The following is a 17200-nucleotide window of genomic DNA, read 5'->3' as shown; positions in this document are numbered from 1 at the left end:
TTTGTACAGTTCTTTTAATTGCATTTTAACCTCCTCCAAACTGTACATATTTAATTTTTTATTGTATTTTTGTGATATTCTCTATGGACTGTACACCGCCCCGAGTCCCTTCTGGGAGAGGGGGCGGTCTAGAAGCACAAATAAATTGAAATTGAATTGAGAGAGAGAAGGGAGATAGGAGAGGATCGACGGGGTCAGCCTGAGGGAGAGAAAGGGGATAGGAGAGGATCAACGGGGCCAGCCTGAGGGAAAGAAGGGGGATAGGAAGGGATCAACGGGGCCAGCCTGAGGGAGAGAAAGGGGATAGGAGAGGATCAACGGGGCCAGCCTGAGGGAAAGAAGGGGGATAGGAGGGGATCGACGGGGCCAGCCTGAGAGAGAGAAGGGAGATAGGAGAGGATCGACGGGGTCAGCCTGAGGGAGAGAAAGGGGATAGGAGAGGATCAACGGGGCCAGCCTGAGGGAAAGAAGGGGGATAGGAGGGGATCAACGGGGCCAGCCTGAGGGAAAGAAGGGGGATAGGAGGGGATCAACGGGGCCAGCCTGAGGGAGAGAAGGGGGATAGGAGGGGATCGACGGGGCCAGCCTGAGGGAAAGAAGGGGGATAGGAGAGGATCGACGGGGCCAGCCTGAGGGAAAGAAGGGGGATAGGAGGGGATCGACGGGGCCAGCCAGAGGGAGTGACGGGAGATAGGAGAGGATCGATGGGGCCAGCCTGAGAGAGAGAAGGGAGATAGGAGAGGATCGACGGGGTCAGCCTGAGGGAGAGAAAGGGGATAGGAGAGGATCAACGGGGCCAGCCTGAGGGAAAGAAGGGGGATAGGAGGGGATCGACGGGGCCAGCCTGAGGGAGAGAAGGGGGATAGGAGGGGATCGACGGGGCCAGCCTGAGAGAGAGAAGGGAGATAGGAGAGGATCGACGGGGTCAGCCTGAGGGAGAGAAAGGGGATAGGAGAGGATCAACAGGGCCAGCCTGAGGGAAAGAAGGGGGATAGGAGGGGATCGACGGGGCCAGCCAGAGGGAGTGACGGGAGATAGGAGAGGATCGATGGGGCCAGCCTGAGAGAGAGAAGGGAGATAGGAGAGGATCGACGGGGTCAGCCTGAGGGAGAGAAAGGGGATAGGAGAGGATCAACGGGGCCAGCCTGAGGGAAAGAAGGGGGATAGGAGGGGATCGACGGGGCCAGCCTGAGGGAGAGAAGGGGGATAGGAGGGGATCGACGGGGCCAGCCTGAGAGAGAGAAGGGAGATAGGAGAGGATCAACGGGGTCAGCCTGAGGGAGAGAAAGGGGATAGGAGAGGATCAACAGGGCCAGCCTGAGGGAAAGAAGGGGGATAGGAGGGGATCAACGGGGCCAGCCTGAGGGAGAGAAAGGGGATAGGAGAGGATCAACGGGGCCAGCCTGAGGGAAAGAAGGGGGATAGGAGGGGATCGACGGGGCCAGCCTGAGAGAGAGAAGGGAGATAGGAGAGGATCGACGGGGTCAGCCTGAGGGAGAGAAAGGGGATAGGAGAGGATCAACGAGGCCAGCCTGAGGGAAAAAAGGGGGATAGGAGGGGATCAACGGGGCCAGCCTGAGGGAGAGAAAGGGGATAGGAGAGGATCAACGGGGCCAGCCTGAGGGAAAGAAGGGGGATAGGAGGGGATCAACGGGGCCAGCCTGAGGGAGAGAAGGGGGATAGGAGGGGATCGACGGGGCCAGCCAGAGGGAGTGACGGGGGATAGAAGAGGATCGACGGGGCCAGCCTGAGGGTGAGATGTGGGATAAGAGAGGATTAATGGGGCCAGCCTGAGGGGAGAAGGGGGATAGGAGAGGTGAGGCTTCTGTGGAGCCAGCCTGAGGGAGAGGAGGGGAGAGAAGAGGCCCATCACAACTACTCACTAATGTTCAAGCTTTAACTGTCAATTTATCAAGCCCAATCACTTAGTTCCGTAGCGAAGCACAGGTATCCAACTGACTAATTGTGACATATTTTGCATTGTAGCAGCTTAGGACAAATCAAATTATGATTGAGAGATGTAGAAGCGGAGAGCAGCAGGACCCGAGGGCCATGCGCCAATTATTTTCTGACCAGAGTTCATAGCTGGTCACCATAATTAAAGTCAGATATGTTCTCAACTTTAGTTATGCATAGCTGTGAAAACAAGGCAGTAAACCTTGTTTACTAGGGTATGAAGCCACAATGTGTCTTGCAGGCTAACATCGCCCATTAAGAGAGTAATTTCCATTTTAGGGGCATTGAGGGTTGTTGACACCCCCCTCCCGAAAGCAAAACGGTTTGAAGGCCGCTGGATGTGATCTAGCTGGGCTTCCTCTGCCTTGAGCAAAATAAAAACTATTTTATCACAAAAACATAATTTTAATAGCACAATCACCAGTACAAGATGTGGCAATAAGCCAGCACTTAGAGACAAGTATAATTTCTACCATGTATAATCACAATATGCTTCCCTTCTTTGCATAGATAAAACTATTTTAATCTGTCTGTCTGTCTGTCTCTCTCTCTCTTCTGCCATGTCTGTCTATCTTTAACTTCTATCATCTCTCTCTCTCTTCTCTATCTTCTTTTATGTCTGTCTCTCTGTCTCTCTATCTATCTCTTCTGCCATGTCTATCATGTCTCTCTCTCTCTTCTCTATCTTCTATTATGTCTGTCTCTCTGTCTCTCTATCTATCTCTTCTGCCATGTCTGTCTATCTTTAACTTCCATCATGTCTCTCTCTCTTTTCTCTCTCTTCTATTATGTCTGTCTCTCTATCTATCTCTTCTGCCATGTCTATCTTTAACTTCTATCATGTCTCTCTCTCTCTTCTCTATCTTCTATTATATCTGTCTCTCTGTCTATCTATCTCTTCTGCCATGTCTGCCTGTCTTTAACTTCTATCATGTCTCTCTCTCTCTTCTCTCTTCTATTATGTCTGTCTCTCTGTCTCTCTATCTATCTCTTCTGCCATGTCTATCTTTAACTTCTATCATGTCTCTCTCTCTCTTCTCTATCTTCTATTATGTCTGTCTCTCTGTCTCTCCATCTATCTCTTCTGCATGTCTGTCTATCTTTAACTTCTATCATGTCTCTCTCTCTCTTCTCTATCTTCTATTATGACTGTCTCTCTGTCTCTCTATCTATCTCTTCTGCCATGTCTGTCTATCTTTAACTTCTATCATATCTGTCTGTGTATCCATTCATCCACCCATCCCTTATCTCTATCATTCTCTCTCTCTCTCTCGTTCTCTTTCTATCTGCAAGCATCATAAATACCTGCTGCTTGCCAAGCACCCAAATTTTGATCACATGACTGTGAGGATGCTGCCATGGTCATAAGAGTGAGGACTGCTCAAAAGTCTTTTTTTTTCAGTGCCATCATACCTTCGAATAATCTCTAAATGAATAATTTTAAGTTGAGGACTAGATGAAGTTATTTTTTATCTATTTTCAGCAAAAAGTCCATAAAGGATTTCCAGGCTTTTGTCGAGGTATTACGATTTGAGAAAAGTATTAAGGTTTATTAGCAGTCCTCACACGCACAATGGTTACAGCAGGGGATCAAAATTTGAACCCTTGGCAACCAATAGGCATTTACAATGACTGCAGAAATCCAGAATTATTTGAACGCTATCTGTGATTTTCGTTTCCAGCTTCCGATAAGCAAAGTCAATGGGGGAAACCGGATTAATTTAACAACTGTGGTGAAAAAGGTTCTAAAATTGGATGCAACTCTCTTAACAACCACTTTGCTCATCAACAGAAATTCTGGCCCCAATTCCGGTCATAAATTGAGGACTACCTGTAGTCTTCCATCTCATTTAATATTCTTGCTGCAGTTACCATAGTTGAAACCTATGTTATACAGGCAGTCCTCGACTTGTAACAGTTCATTTAGTGAACATTCGTAGTTGAGACAGCACTGAAAAGAGTGACTTATGACCCTTTTTCAAACTTACAACAGTTGCAGTATCCTGATGGCAATGTGATAAAAAAAATCAAACGCTTGGCAACTGGTTCATGTTTATGACGGTCGTAGTGTCCCGGGGTCACGTGATCCCCTTTTGCAACCTTCTGACAAAGTCAGTGGGGGAAGCCAGATTCACTTAACAACCACGTTACTAACAACTGCAGTGATTTACTTAACTGTTCCCAGTTACTCAACTGTTGTTTAGCAACAAAAGAAGACCCAGCCAATCAGGAGGCAGCGAATAGATGGGGCGGGGCCAGCCAGAGGTGGTATTTGCCAGTTCTCCCAACTACTCAAAATTTCCGCTACCGGTTCTCCAGAACTGGTCAGAACCTGCTGAATATCCACCTCTGATCCAACCCTTGTAAAATTTAGCAGGTGAAAAAATTCCTGTTTTATTTTTATATAAGTCCTGCAATTGTGCCTGTCTTTCAAGTGGGAAGACCATAACAGGACTTGCCTTCTTTCCTCTCAGAAAACTAACGAGTAATAAATTCCCGGGAAATGATTGTCCTAGTATTTGCATGAAATTATTATAAAACGCAGAATCGGCAAATTAATGACAACTCGGACCACCCAATGCCCACTGATAAATTCCTTAGAGTACTTTTTCCAGCCTTTGCTTTCTTACAGAGAGTATTTTTTTTAATATATCTATCATTGCTCGCTGTCAATTCCTCTGTTGACTTTTCAAAAGGAGAAACTACTTCATATCTCTAAGTTTTCAAGTTCTTTGCTACCAAGGTCACCTCCCACGTCTCTCCGGTGTTCAAGTCTGTATTTTTAGAAATCTTGACATCCTCAAAACCATTCTGTCTACATTTATTAGAGCTACCCTTGCAACCCCAAAACTCATTAAGAATGCTGAACTGTCAAGAGTTTGTTGCAGCAATCACATCCAGAAAGCACATACAGGTAACTGATTCAGCAGGATTCATTAACTTCTCTTTATAGATAATGTAACACATGAAGTAAATATACAATACCAAAAACAGGTACTTCCAACGTGGTAGAGAGATTGTAAGTAGGTACAAATATAGGCAGAGGAGAACAGTTTCAGTTTAGAGCACCAGACTAGTTTTGAGCTCAGCATAGACTCAGAGCTTCAGTACAGAACAGTTGAGCTAAGCCACGCCCAGGCTCCTTGCTGTCTCCTTGTTGCTGACACAGCAAATACTGTTTAGGTTTCCAAACAGTCCCCATTGGCTGACCTGTTGCCAAGTCAATTTCAGTCTATGAATATCCATACTCTGACGCGAATCATGTTTCAAGATGCGTTTGATCTCCCCATGGAGGTGAGACCTTGGCACTGCCTTGAAGCCTTTAGCTAAATTTGTCTAGAATCACTTGTGCCCAAGTCAGCTCCAGATTGGACTGAAGGTAGTCCTTGATTTATAACCATTCAGTTACTGACCATTTAAAATTACAAGGGCACTGAAAAAAGTAATTTATGCCCAGTGAACCAGTTGTTAAGACTGGTTGAATCACACCACTGCTTTTCCAACTCTGGTATTCTGTTATTTTATGTTTCTTGATCTGAAAAGTCCAAATCCTTTTTGTGTGCAGAAAACCCTTAACCAAGTAATCCAAAGCTTTGATCTCTTCTTAAGATATTCTCCTTCTGTAATGACTCCTTAGAGGATTCTGTTCTTTCTCTCCAACCAAACATCCTCAGCGACAAAAGAAGATGGGAGAAGTAATTCAATCAGCCCCCTTATTTGGCTGCTGTTTTGTAATATGCAATTTATTCAACAGCAAGAACCAATTTGGGAACTTAATCTGTCTCCCGGAAGACAACCTATTTCTAAATCAAGTCCAGGTTTCCAACATTACAGCAATAAAATCAGCTTGCATGCCTTCCCTTTTCTACAAGGACTATCAGAACGGTTCCTCTCAATGGGCCAAACTCTGCAGAAATTGCATGCGGGGATGAAAAAAGTGGGGGCTTTGGATAGTTGGGAGTGCTTTATGCATCTCTTCGTGAAAAAAACACCATTTAAATCAGGGGTCACCAACCTTTCGGACCTCAGGGACCACTAAATTCATAATTTTAAATCCCGCGGACCACTAATATGATCTGCCTAATGACCGGTTAGGTGGGCGTGGCTAGGGGGCATGTGACTGGATAGGTGTGGCCAACTCGATGTCACTCACATTAAGGAGCGCCTTGCAGGACTCTACTTGCCCCTCCCCTTCCAGCCACTCCTCATCTGCCTGCCCCGGCTCCTTAGGACCCCAACAGCAATCAGTTGCTGGAGCTAAGCAGCCACCAGGAGAAAGAGTTGGCAAAACAGCTCAGTTCACATTGGATTTGACCGAGAAGGAGGCTCAGCAGAAGCACCTCACTGAGGACTACGAGCATAGGCTTTCCAAGCAGAGGGAAGACCTGCAGGAGTGCCAGGCCAGGTTCCAGCGCCTGGAGGCTCAGTGGGCTGAGATGGTCAGCCAGTTCCAGGCCATGATGCAGTCCCACTGGAACGAGGCCCTCCGGCTCTTTGCCACCAACGGCGCTTCCCTCCAGCCTTAGCCCAAAGTCCCCCACCAGGAGGCTGAAGTAGATCCCAAGTTGAAATTTTTGACTCCCTCCGACCCACACAGAAAGACCCCGAAGGGGGACACTCTCTGCAGCAACACAAGCGTTCATTGTATTTGGCATAGGAGCCGTAGTTTGAGGATCCCTGATTTAATGCAATATAAAACATGCAAATAATTTTTGTGAGGACCACCAAAGTTTTCTCACAGACCACCAGTTGGTGACTGCTGATTTAAATCAGGGTTTCTCAAACTTGGCAAATGAAGAATTATGGACTTCAATTGTCAGAATTCCCTGGCCAGCCATGCTGGCTGGTGGAATTCTGGGAGTTGAAGTCCACAGGCCATCCAGTTGCCAAATTTCTGATCACTGGTTTCAATCATGCACAACCCAATGAAGGGGCTTATTTTGCATTAAAGGGAAAATCCCTCTCCAAGAAGAGAGATATTCTCAGCACAGAATTGGGGCAGAGAAAGCAAGAATTCGTGATTTTTGTAATCATTTTCTCAGCGGGCAATTGACAGCTCGTGGTGTGTGCACAAAATCTTTATTTAGTAGCAGCATATAATATTTGCATGATCAAATACAGTGTCTCTTTCCCCTTCTTTAATAAAAAGTAGAGGACTAGAACAGCGATGGCGAACCTTTTTTGGCTCGCGTGCCACAAGTGGGGGGAGCGCAGGGGGGTCGTGTGCGGGCATGCCGCACCCATAATGCAACGCGTGACCCCCCAGTGCGCATGCGTGCACAATGCCACCCCATTTTTACATGCTTTTTTCGCCCTCCCCAGGCTCCAGAGGCTTTATAAGAGCCTGGGGAGGGCAAAAAGAGCCTCCCCGCCCCCCCAGAGGCCCTCCGGAGGCTTCAGGGACCGTCCGTAGGCTTCCCTGAAGCCTTTGGAACGCTTAAAACCACCCTCCGAGCAAACCGGAAAGGTTTGCTCGGAGGGTCGTTTTAAGCATTCCAAAGGCTTCAGGGACCGTCCGGACGGTCCCTGAAGCCTTCGGAGCGCTCAAAAGGATCCTCTGAGCAAACCGGAAGTGACTCCCGGTTTGCTCAGAGGGTCGTTTTAAGCGCTCCGAAGGCGTCAGGGAAGCCGCTGGATGGTCCCTGAAGCCTCCGGAGGGCCTCTGGGGGGGGCGGGGGGGGCTCTTTTTGCCCTCCCCAGGCTCCTATAAAGCCTCTGGAGCCTGGGGAAAGCGAAAAATGGCTTTTAAAAAGGTGAACTCAGCCTGGCCAGCGCGCACATGCGCGCTGGCCAGCTGACAGGGCAGCGCTTTGCGTGCCCTGACAAATGGCTCCATGTGCCATTTGTGGCACGCGTGCCATAAGTTCGCCATCACTGGACTAGAAGATCTCCAAGGTCCCTTCCAACTTTATTATTCTGTATTCCTTTATTTGGGGGTTATATTTGCAAAAGTCCTTCCTCAATCGCCTGTATTTTAAGGCAACTTTCCTCCAAAGGAGCAACATTCCTAAAAACATAGCTTTTTAAGACAAACTGCCTTTTAAGTCACATATCATTTTTTTCCCTGTAGCTAGAAAATATCATACTGAACAATAAATCAGTGAGAAGTAAATACATCCTGAAATGCCTTACGTAGCTCTCAGTAGTTTTATTTGAAAAGCAGAACGGATTCTGTTTCACCATAAAAGAGACTTATTCCAAAAAGGAGTCACGTTTGCAGACAGCGAATGAGGAGGCACCAATCTTAAAAAGTAGTTATTCATCTTTGAATAGGAGCTCAAAATGGAGTGGCCTAGAATGGCGGAGATGCCAAACAAGCTCTCCTTTTGAGCCAGTAACTTTCCTGACCATATTAATTACTGTATTTTTTGGAGTATAAGACACACCTTCCCCCCCCCCTAAAAGAACGTGGAAATGTTGGTGCGTCTTAAAACTCTGAATACAGCCATTTTTGGCCTCCCGAAGCCCCGCCCTCACATCCTATTTTTGCAAAAAATGGAGGCCTTTTTGCCTTCCCTCAGCCTCCAGCAGCTCTCTACGGGCTTCAGGCAGGGCTGTGGTAAGGCAAAAATGCCCCCGTTTTTGCAAAAAAAACCCACAAAAAACGGTGAAAAATGGGCCGTTTTTCACAAAAACGGGGGCGTTTTGCCTCGCTGAAGCCTGCAGAGGGCTGCTGGGGGCTGAGGGAAGGCAAAAACTTTTTTTCCTTACTTATCTCTTAGAAATCTTGTTGCTTCTTATACACTGATGTGTCTTATAGTCTGAAAAATACGGTAATCGGTGTATTTTCTCCAGCTAGCCATGAGGAATTCTGGGAGTTGAAGTCCATGCTTCTTCAAGTTGCCAAGGTTGAGAAGCACTTGATCTAGATCAGGGGTGTCCAAACTTGGGAACTTTAAGACTTGTGGACTTCAACTCCCAGAATTCCCCAGCCAGCATGGCTGGCTGGGGAATTCTGGGAGTTGAAGTCCACAAGTCTTAAAGATCCCAAGTTTGGACACCCCTGATCTAGAGTGAAGCCTTTCAGCATGGCAACCCCAACCCTAACCCTTCACACCAATTCCAGTTTTTATTATGGCTGGGGAATTCTGGGAGTTGAAGTTCAAGTTGCCAATGCAGAGAAACAATACTTTCCACAGGTTTAAAAAGTAAGGTTATGAATTATTTTTCTTACGTGGGTCCTGAGCTTTGCATTTTAATTGGACTTTTGCCTTTCGTTGGCTAGGAATTGGTGATGGACAAATTGTACAATTTAATTTTTTGTTATGCCTCTCTCCTCCTTCAATTTTGCCCACCCCTTTTCAGCAGCTGGATAACCAAAAGAGGGTACAGGGTGGCAAAAATGAAGGAACCTGAAAGTTGCAAAAAAACAAGAAGGCCCCTCCCTCCTCACCAAAAATCTTTGACTTACGATAGTTTGTTTAGTGACCGTTCAAAGAGGAAAAGTGTGACTTACGACTGTTTTTCACAGTTATGACCTTTGCAGCATCAAGCATGATCCTGTGATTAAAATTCAGGCGCTTGGCAACTGGTTCATATTGATGACGGTGACTCTGTGTCACATCTTCCCCCCTTTTGACCTTCTGACAAGCAAAGACAACGGAGAATCCAGATTCACTTAACCAATGTGTTATTAACTTAACAACCGCAATGATTCGCTTAACAATTGTGGCAGGAAAGATCGTAACATGCGGCAAAACTCACTGGACAAATGTCTCGTTTAGCAACAGAAATTTTGGGCTCAATTGTGGTCGTAAGATGAGGATTACCTCTATTCCTCTGAGCCAGGGGTGGTATTCTCTTACTTTCCCGACTGGTTCGCAAATGTCAGTATGCATGTCTCCACGCATGCGCTCGCCGTTCCGCGCATGCACTTTGATCGCACATGCGGCTTGCACGCATGCACATGGTTTGAAAAAATGCCTAAATAGGACGGCATAGAGCCGGGGCGGGTGAACAGGCCCATCTGCGATTTCCACTACTGGTTCAGACGAACCTGTTATGGCCCGCCAGTGGAGTGGCAGCAGATTTGGACAGTGAGGAGGTTGGGGAGGAACATGGGACAGTCCTGGAGTCTGGGGAAGGCTCTGATGAGGGCTCTGTGTTGGAGGCAGAGAGGGGGCCAGGACCGTCTGACAGTTATCAGCTGCCTTCAGAGTCAGACATCAGTGAGGCAGAAGAACAGCTGGAGCCTGTTCGCAGTGTGAGCATGCGCAGAGCGGCCAGACGAAGGGAACAGTTAAAGAACAGGGGCCAACTTGGGAGTAAGACTATAGGTGGAGGGTGAATGGCCCCTCCCAGAGGAAATAAAAGAGGAGCAAAAGCGGAGTGGAGTTTGCAAGAGACAATTAGTTTGCTTAATTGGTTCGAGTCTTTCCGAGACTCCTTGCTAAGGTTTGAAGATATCGGCCTGTCAGCTCTCCAAGCCAGAGAAGGTCTGTGACTGTAAATCCTCCCTTGAAAGAGTTTGCTGGATGTGAAGGAGCAGAATTCACAGTAAATGAATCAAAGGGTTTTTTGACGAGACAAGGAGTTTGCTTCATGCTATCGGGAAGCCTCGGTCAGAACAGAATAACTGGACCGAACTGGCTGAATGCAACCTCTGTTCTGAGCAGAATTGGAAGGTTGCAATTCAAGAGCTCTTTCCTACTTCGGACCAATAGTTCTTCGTCTTAAAAGATTTAAGGGCTTGGACCGTATGTCTGGGTACTACGACTGTTATTACCCAGCATTTAATTCCAACAGGGTTTAATTCCAGCCACGGTTTCATGGTTCTGTCTCCTCTTGGCTCATCACGAAAGGAAAATAGAAAAGGATTTTTTTTTTCACCTTCTTTCCTTTCCCAAAGACCTGAGATATGGTGTAGGTTTCCATAGCGATTCTATTTATTGCATTTCTTTGGCTATGTTATTATTTTCCACCTTATGATAAAAGGCAACCCCGTGTGTCTGTGTGTGTGTGTGTGTGTGAAAAAGGTGGTAGGTGGGTTGATAAAATAAAAGTGATAATGATCCCTTTAATAAGGCTGCTGATAATGCTCTCAAAAGCCATTAGCTGCAGAGTTCTCTCTTATTCACTCGGGTGGCTTTTGAGAGGGTTTTTAACCACATGCTTTGATTTAACTTTTATGGCTCAGAACTCTGTAATTCCAGCTGGATATTGCAGCTGAACCAAAATTACATGCCTGATAAATTGAATTTGTTCTGGGTTTTAAAACCTAGGCCATAGAAGCGACATTTATATACTTCTGGAACGTCTCACCTAATTTCACGGGAATGCGGAACATATTTTTTTTTAAAAAAAATATGACTAAAAATGCAACACAAGTTCTCCTTTCTTAAAATATTGCTGATGCGACCCTGTGACTGCTTATTAAGTAGAATTTACTTCCAGCTAAACAGATAGGGTAGGGGTGGAATAGCTTGCATTTAATTCAAAGGAAAGTAATTGGAAAGAAGATTGCATTTTCAGTCATGGATCGAACGATGGATACCTGTGGATGGATTAAACTTTTTTTTTGTGGCAGTCGTTAAGCGAACACTGCAGTTACTAAGCAAATGCTACAGTCATTAAACGAATGCTGAGGTCATTTTAAACAAATGTGTTGTCTTAAAGAGGATTTTTTTTGGCAAAGTATATGTTAGAAACTAGCTAGAAACACATCAAAAATTGGAATCTCGTGACTCCAGGATGTTGCAAGCAGCATAAATGTGAGCTATTTACCAAGTGCCCAAAATGTCTCTGTCTCTCTCTCTCTGTGTATCCATTAGAACTCTGGAACTGGATTATAAGTAGATTTGTAACTTGGAACAGTAATTAAACAAAGACTACAAAATACAGGTAGTCTCAACTTACAACAGTTCATTTAGCAACCGTTCAAATTTACAATGACACTGAAAAAAGTGAGTTTTTCACATTTACAACCACTGCAGCATCCCCATGGTCACGTGATTGAAAATTCAGGCACTTGGAAACTGGCTTCATGATGGGTCCAAAGAAGTTACAGCCTGGTAGGGCCTCATCGGCCCCGACATCTTCCACGTCCAGCCCGATTGCTCACCAGTCACAACTGGAGTCTTTCGTACAACCTGAGGCCCCTGAAGAGAGTGCAAGGGATTTGTCTGTTCACCAGATGCTTCAATCTGTCTTGAAGGGACGGGACGAAATGAAAAAACAACTGCAGGACTTAAATGATCAGCTCAGAGAGACGAAACAACAAACCATACGGAATGAACAGAGGATAGGTGTACTGGGGGAGGGTGCGGTTGGGATGAGAGACGAGGTGAAGACAATCCAAAGAGGGAATGTAGAATTTGAAAATCACATAATAAAAATGGAATTTGAAAGGATGTCTTTTTTCCTTAGGTTCCAAAACTTGCCAGAAGTTGAGAATGAAGATCTTAAGGAGATTATGACCACAATACTAGCAGAATACATTAATAGAGATAAACAACAGCTTTGGTGGGATATTGACCTGATCTATAGGATTAATTCAGCCTATGCAAGAACACACAATGTTCCAAGGGAAGTTCATGTTAAATTTCTTAGAAAGACCACAAGAGATGAGATTCTAGGAGCTCAAAGGGGAGGACCACTAAAATATAAGGATAAAGAAATAACCATTCTTAAACAGATCCCAAAGAAAGTAAGAGATAAGAGGAGGAAATATTCCTTCTTAGCAAAAAAAATTATATAAAAATGGGGTCTGGTTTAGGTGGCTGTTACCAGAAGGCATGTTGATTTTCTGGGAGGGCAGTAGAATTAGAATCAACACAGTTGTGGAAGTGGAGGCTTTCACTAAAAAGCACAGTGCTCTCTTAGGCGAAATGGGGGATGTTACACAAGAAACAAGGGAGGGAGGGGCTGAGGCTCTGCCAATGGACAGGGGGGGGGACGCGACAATTAGAAGACTCAGGTCACAAAAGTGATTTGAAACATTATTGCAATTGTTGTTACAATGTACCTTTATGGAAGTGATACAAAACAAAATGATTGAAACATAGTGATGATTTAGTGTTAAACTCAAAACTGCTAATACTTATGTAAATGTTGATATTTTTCTATTCCTGTTTGTAAAAGTTGTGAGACTTGGGGGGGGCTGCTCCCCCCCACACGATGTAGCTGTCAAAATGTTATATAACTTTTTAACCCTTTTTCCCTGTAAAATGTGTAAAACCAATAAAATTTGGAAAATGAAAAGCTTGTAAAATGGGGCAAAACTCAACACATTTCCCTTACCAACAGAAATTTCAGGGTCAATTATGGTTGTAAGTCGAGGGCTACCTGTAATGTCTATGATCCCTGTTTATTTGCTCCTTCACGGCAGACAAATTTCAATGCATCTTCGTTTTATTCATTCTGTTTCAAATAACTTTTGGGCAGGGTTAGATAATGAATCATAGACGGAGGGAGAGTTCGAAGTGGGAATGGTGGATGTCAGACCTTTGCAGCCAATTCTTCTGCTCGATTACTTTGTGAATTTTGCATTTCCTTCGGCTCTTAATGAAATTCTCCCTCTTTTAATAATTTCATCAAGCTTTGCAATGCTTCCCAAGGGGATTGCAAAACGCGTGAAATGAATACTTTTACGGAAGCAAAAAGCTACACCAAACACGAGCACAGATGATGAAATAATTTTATCCTTGGAACAGATTCACCTTGCAGGAAAAAAGGCCAGAAGGTCAGAAGTAACTGCTGTCTGCCTTCATTTTTGTAATAGCAAGCTGGGATCTCTAATCTAAAACGCATTTCTGGGAATCACATTTAATATAGGAGCGGTAAGCAAGGCCATATCTGAATTTACAGTTGGAGTGTCCTCCACATTTGATTATTATTTAAACCCATGTTCAGGTTTTCTGTTTTTCTATAATATCACATCAAAAACCTTGGGCTTGTTCTGACCTAGGCTTCACAAAATCACGAAGCACACTCCTTGTCCCGTCAAAACCCCTTTTTATTAAACTAATGCAAATTCCTCTCATTCACATCCAGCAAAGTCCCAGCAAAAAGTCCTTCAAGGTGAATTTACAACCACAGACCTTATCAGGCTTGGAGAGCTGCCAGGCCAATATCTTCCAAGTGCAACGGCTGTACAAGAAAATACTTGGCAAGGAGTCTCGGAGAGTCACGAACCAATGAAGCGAACTAATTGTCTCCTGCAAACTCCACTCCCCTTTCGCTTCTCTTTTAGTTCCTCTGGGAGGGGCCATTCATCGTCCAGCTGTAACCTTACTCCCAGGTCGACCCCTGTTCTTTAGCTGTCCCCTTCGTCTGGCAACTCTGTGCATGCGCACACTGGGAACAGGCTCCAGCTGTTCTTCTGCCCCACTGATCTCTGACTCCGAAGGCAGCTGATAACTGTCGGACGGCTCTGGCCCCCTCTCTGCCTCCGACGCAGAGCCCTCCTCAGAGCCTTCCCCAGACTCCACGACTGGCCCATCTTCCTCCCCAACCTCCTCACTGTCCGAATCTGCTGCCAACTCTACTGGCCTCTGAATGGCCACAACAAGGCCAGTTTTTTTTCTTGACCCAAAAATACAGGTAGTCCTCAACCTATGACCACAATTGAGCCTATCATTTCCATTGTCAAGTGTGACATTTGTTAAATGAGTTTTGTCCCATTTTACGACCTTTCTCACCACAATTGCTAAGTGAATCACTACAGTAGATAAGCTAGTAACAGAGTTGTTAAGCGAATATGGCATTCCCATTGACTTTGGTCATTAAAAAGGTGATCCACCTTGGGACACAGCAATGGTCGTAAGTATGAGTCCGTTGGCCAGCCTCTGAATTTTGGTCTTGTGATCAATGGGGATGTTACAAAGGTGTGGAAAATGGCCATGAATCACTTTTTTCAATGCCTTTGTAATTTTGAATGGTCACTAAATGAACTGTTGTAAGTCGAGGACTACTTGTACCTGAATTAAAAAGATCATAAAAACAAGTTTGCTATATCTCTCAATGAATGATTTTAAGGGTCAGGCAAACATTACGCAGTATGGCGAAGATGGCGGAAGAAGGCAGTTGGGCACTTTGGTTAGAATTGGAATGTGGTTAAAACTCAATATTTTGAAAACCGCTATGTGGGTGAAGGTTATATTACACTTTTAGGCGATGATAATATTATTTGGGAGGAACTTCAGCTCTTTGTGATGTATCGATTTTACAATTCATACTAATGTTTTACAACTGTGGGAACTTTGAGATGAGTGCACTTCCGAGAACTTCCCCAGCCAATCAATCAATCGATCAGAATAGAGATGGAAGGGACGTTAGAGGTCTTCTAGTCCAGCCCCCTGCTCAACCAGGAGAACCTATACTATTTCAGATGAGTGACTGTCTAGACTCTTCTTAAAAACCTCCAGTCATGGAGCACCCACAAATTCTGGAGACTGCTTTATTGTCCTCATTCTTAGGAAGTTTCTCCTTAATTCCAGCTTGCTTCTCTCCTTGATTAGTTTCCATCCGTTGCTTTTTGTCTGCTTTCTGGTGCTTTGGGGAATAGCTTGAAACCTCCCCCACTTTCTTTGTGGTAGCTCCTTAAATACTGAAATACTGCTATCCGCCCCCCCCACAGTCCTTCTTTTCTCCCAGAATCCCCCAGCCAATGTTGTGTAGGCCTCAACATCCAGAATTCCCTAGCCAGCATGAACAGACTTCACTTCCCAGAATCCCCTAGCCAGCACGAACAGACTTCACTTCCCAGAATCCCCTAGCCAGCATGAATAGACTTCACTTCCCAGAATCCCCCAGCTGCCATGAATGGACTTCACTTCTCAAAATTCGCCAGCCAGCATGAGTGGACTTTGTCCCCAGAATCCTTCAACCAGCATTGTGTACACCTCAACACTCAGTATCCCCTAGACAGCACGAATGAACTTCACTTCCCAGAATCCCCTGGCCAACATGCTGGCTGCAAAATTTTGGGAGTTGAAGTCAACACTTCTTAAAGTGGCCAAAACTGAAAAGCTCAAACTTAAATGGCCCAACAGGATTAATCGTTATACATCTACCATGTTGTGTAGCCTATTAGGGAGAGAAGATAGGATGCTAGCAACTCTAAACACAACCAACTGGGCTGCCAGATGTGATTTGCAATTTGTCTTCCTGATGAACACCAATTGACACACGCACGTGGCACTCGCTGAGAGACGTCTGCACATGTGCAGAGAGCCGTAATCAAACAGAGGCTCATGAAAATTCAGGACTTAGCTGGAGCTCAATTTTTGCCACTTGTGTAATGCAAGTTTTCAGCTAATCAGTGCCCCTGAAGTGTCTCTTGTCAACAGCCAGGGAGATATATTGCTTCAGTCAAGTAAGACAAGATCTGCTTGATTGAAGGTGTAATTTTAGAGTGTTACTAAATGCCCAGATCTGTTATCAGTCAGGGGATACTTCTAGAAACAATGGGAGAAGGATTGCTGCATATTATTCTGGAAATCGAACAAGGAAAGAGAGAGACGCTTTTCCATAGAAAAAGGAACATTTTAAAGAAATAAAATGTTAATAAAAGTAAATGAAAAGAATTGGTCAGGTTGTGTTTCCTTTAAAGCAGTGTTTATTGATCGCAACCATTTTAGGTGTGGACTTCAACTCCCAGAATTCTCCAGATAGCCATGCTAGCTAGGGAATTCTGGGAGTTGAAGTCCATAACTTAAAAAAGTTTCTGTGATTGAGAAATTCTGGGAGTTAAAGTCTGTAGCTTAAAAAAGGTTCTGTGATTGAGAAATTCTGGGGAATTCTGGGAATTGAAGTCCCTAACTTAAAAAAGGTTCTGTGGTTGAGTTTTACAGCTCCCAAATTTTATCAAATTGATGTTTTCACTGTCCAAAAGAACAAATCTAAAAAGGCAGTTTAAGTGATGAAAATACATTTATATACTAGACCAGATCACTTCAAAAATAGCATTCTAGAAAATCCCTAATCAATATCATTGGAAGTAATTCTTATTTATTTTCTGCCACACGCACACATATATATAAGAAAATGAAAAGAATTCTTCTACTTTTGCTGTATTCTCAGCTAAATGCCATAAAAAAAATTCAAAGGCGGGACATTAATCCTGAAACTCCTCTGTGTTATCACAGGTGACAATTCTTATTAAGATTTATTCCCCAATAAATCTATGATCAACTCATTCTACCCAACCTCATGCGATCTTAGTTATTTATTTAAAGGATTTCCAGAGCACCCAGCTTCATAGCAAAGACCCTGGACAAACTATAAATATCAAAACCGTCGTAAC

The 17200-nt window shown here is 44.6% G+C and overlaps 1 protein-coding gene across 4 annotated transcripts in view; it reads right to left on the bottom strand.

Moving 5' to 3' along the window:
- Positions 1 to 17200, bottom strand: part of CRHR2 (corticotropin releasing hormone receptor 2) — a 142864-nt gene that overhangs the window by 83421 nt on the left and 42243 nt on the right. The window lies entirely within an intron of this gene.

Source organism: Natrix helvetica, assembly GCF_964273705.1.
Source record: "Natrix helvetica genome assembly, chromosome: Z".
NCBI classification, from domain to species: Eukaryota; Metazoa; Chordata; class Lepidosauria; order Squamata; family Natricidae; genus Natrix; species Natrix helvetica.
Note: the sequence above shows the minus strand (reverse complement) of the source record. Positions and strands in the feature narration are given on the sequence as shown.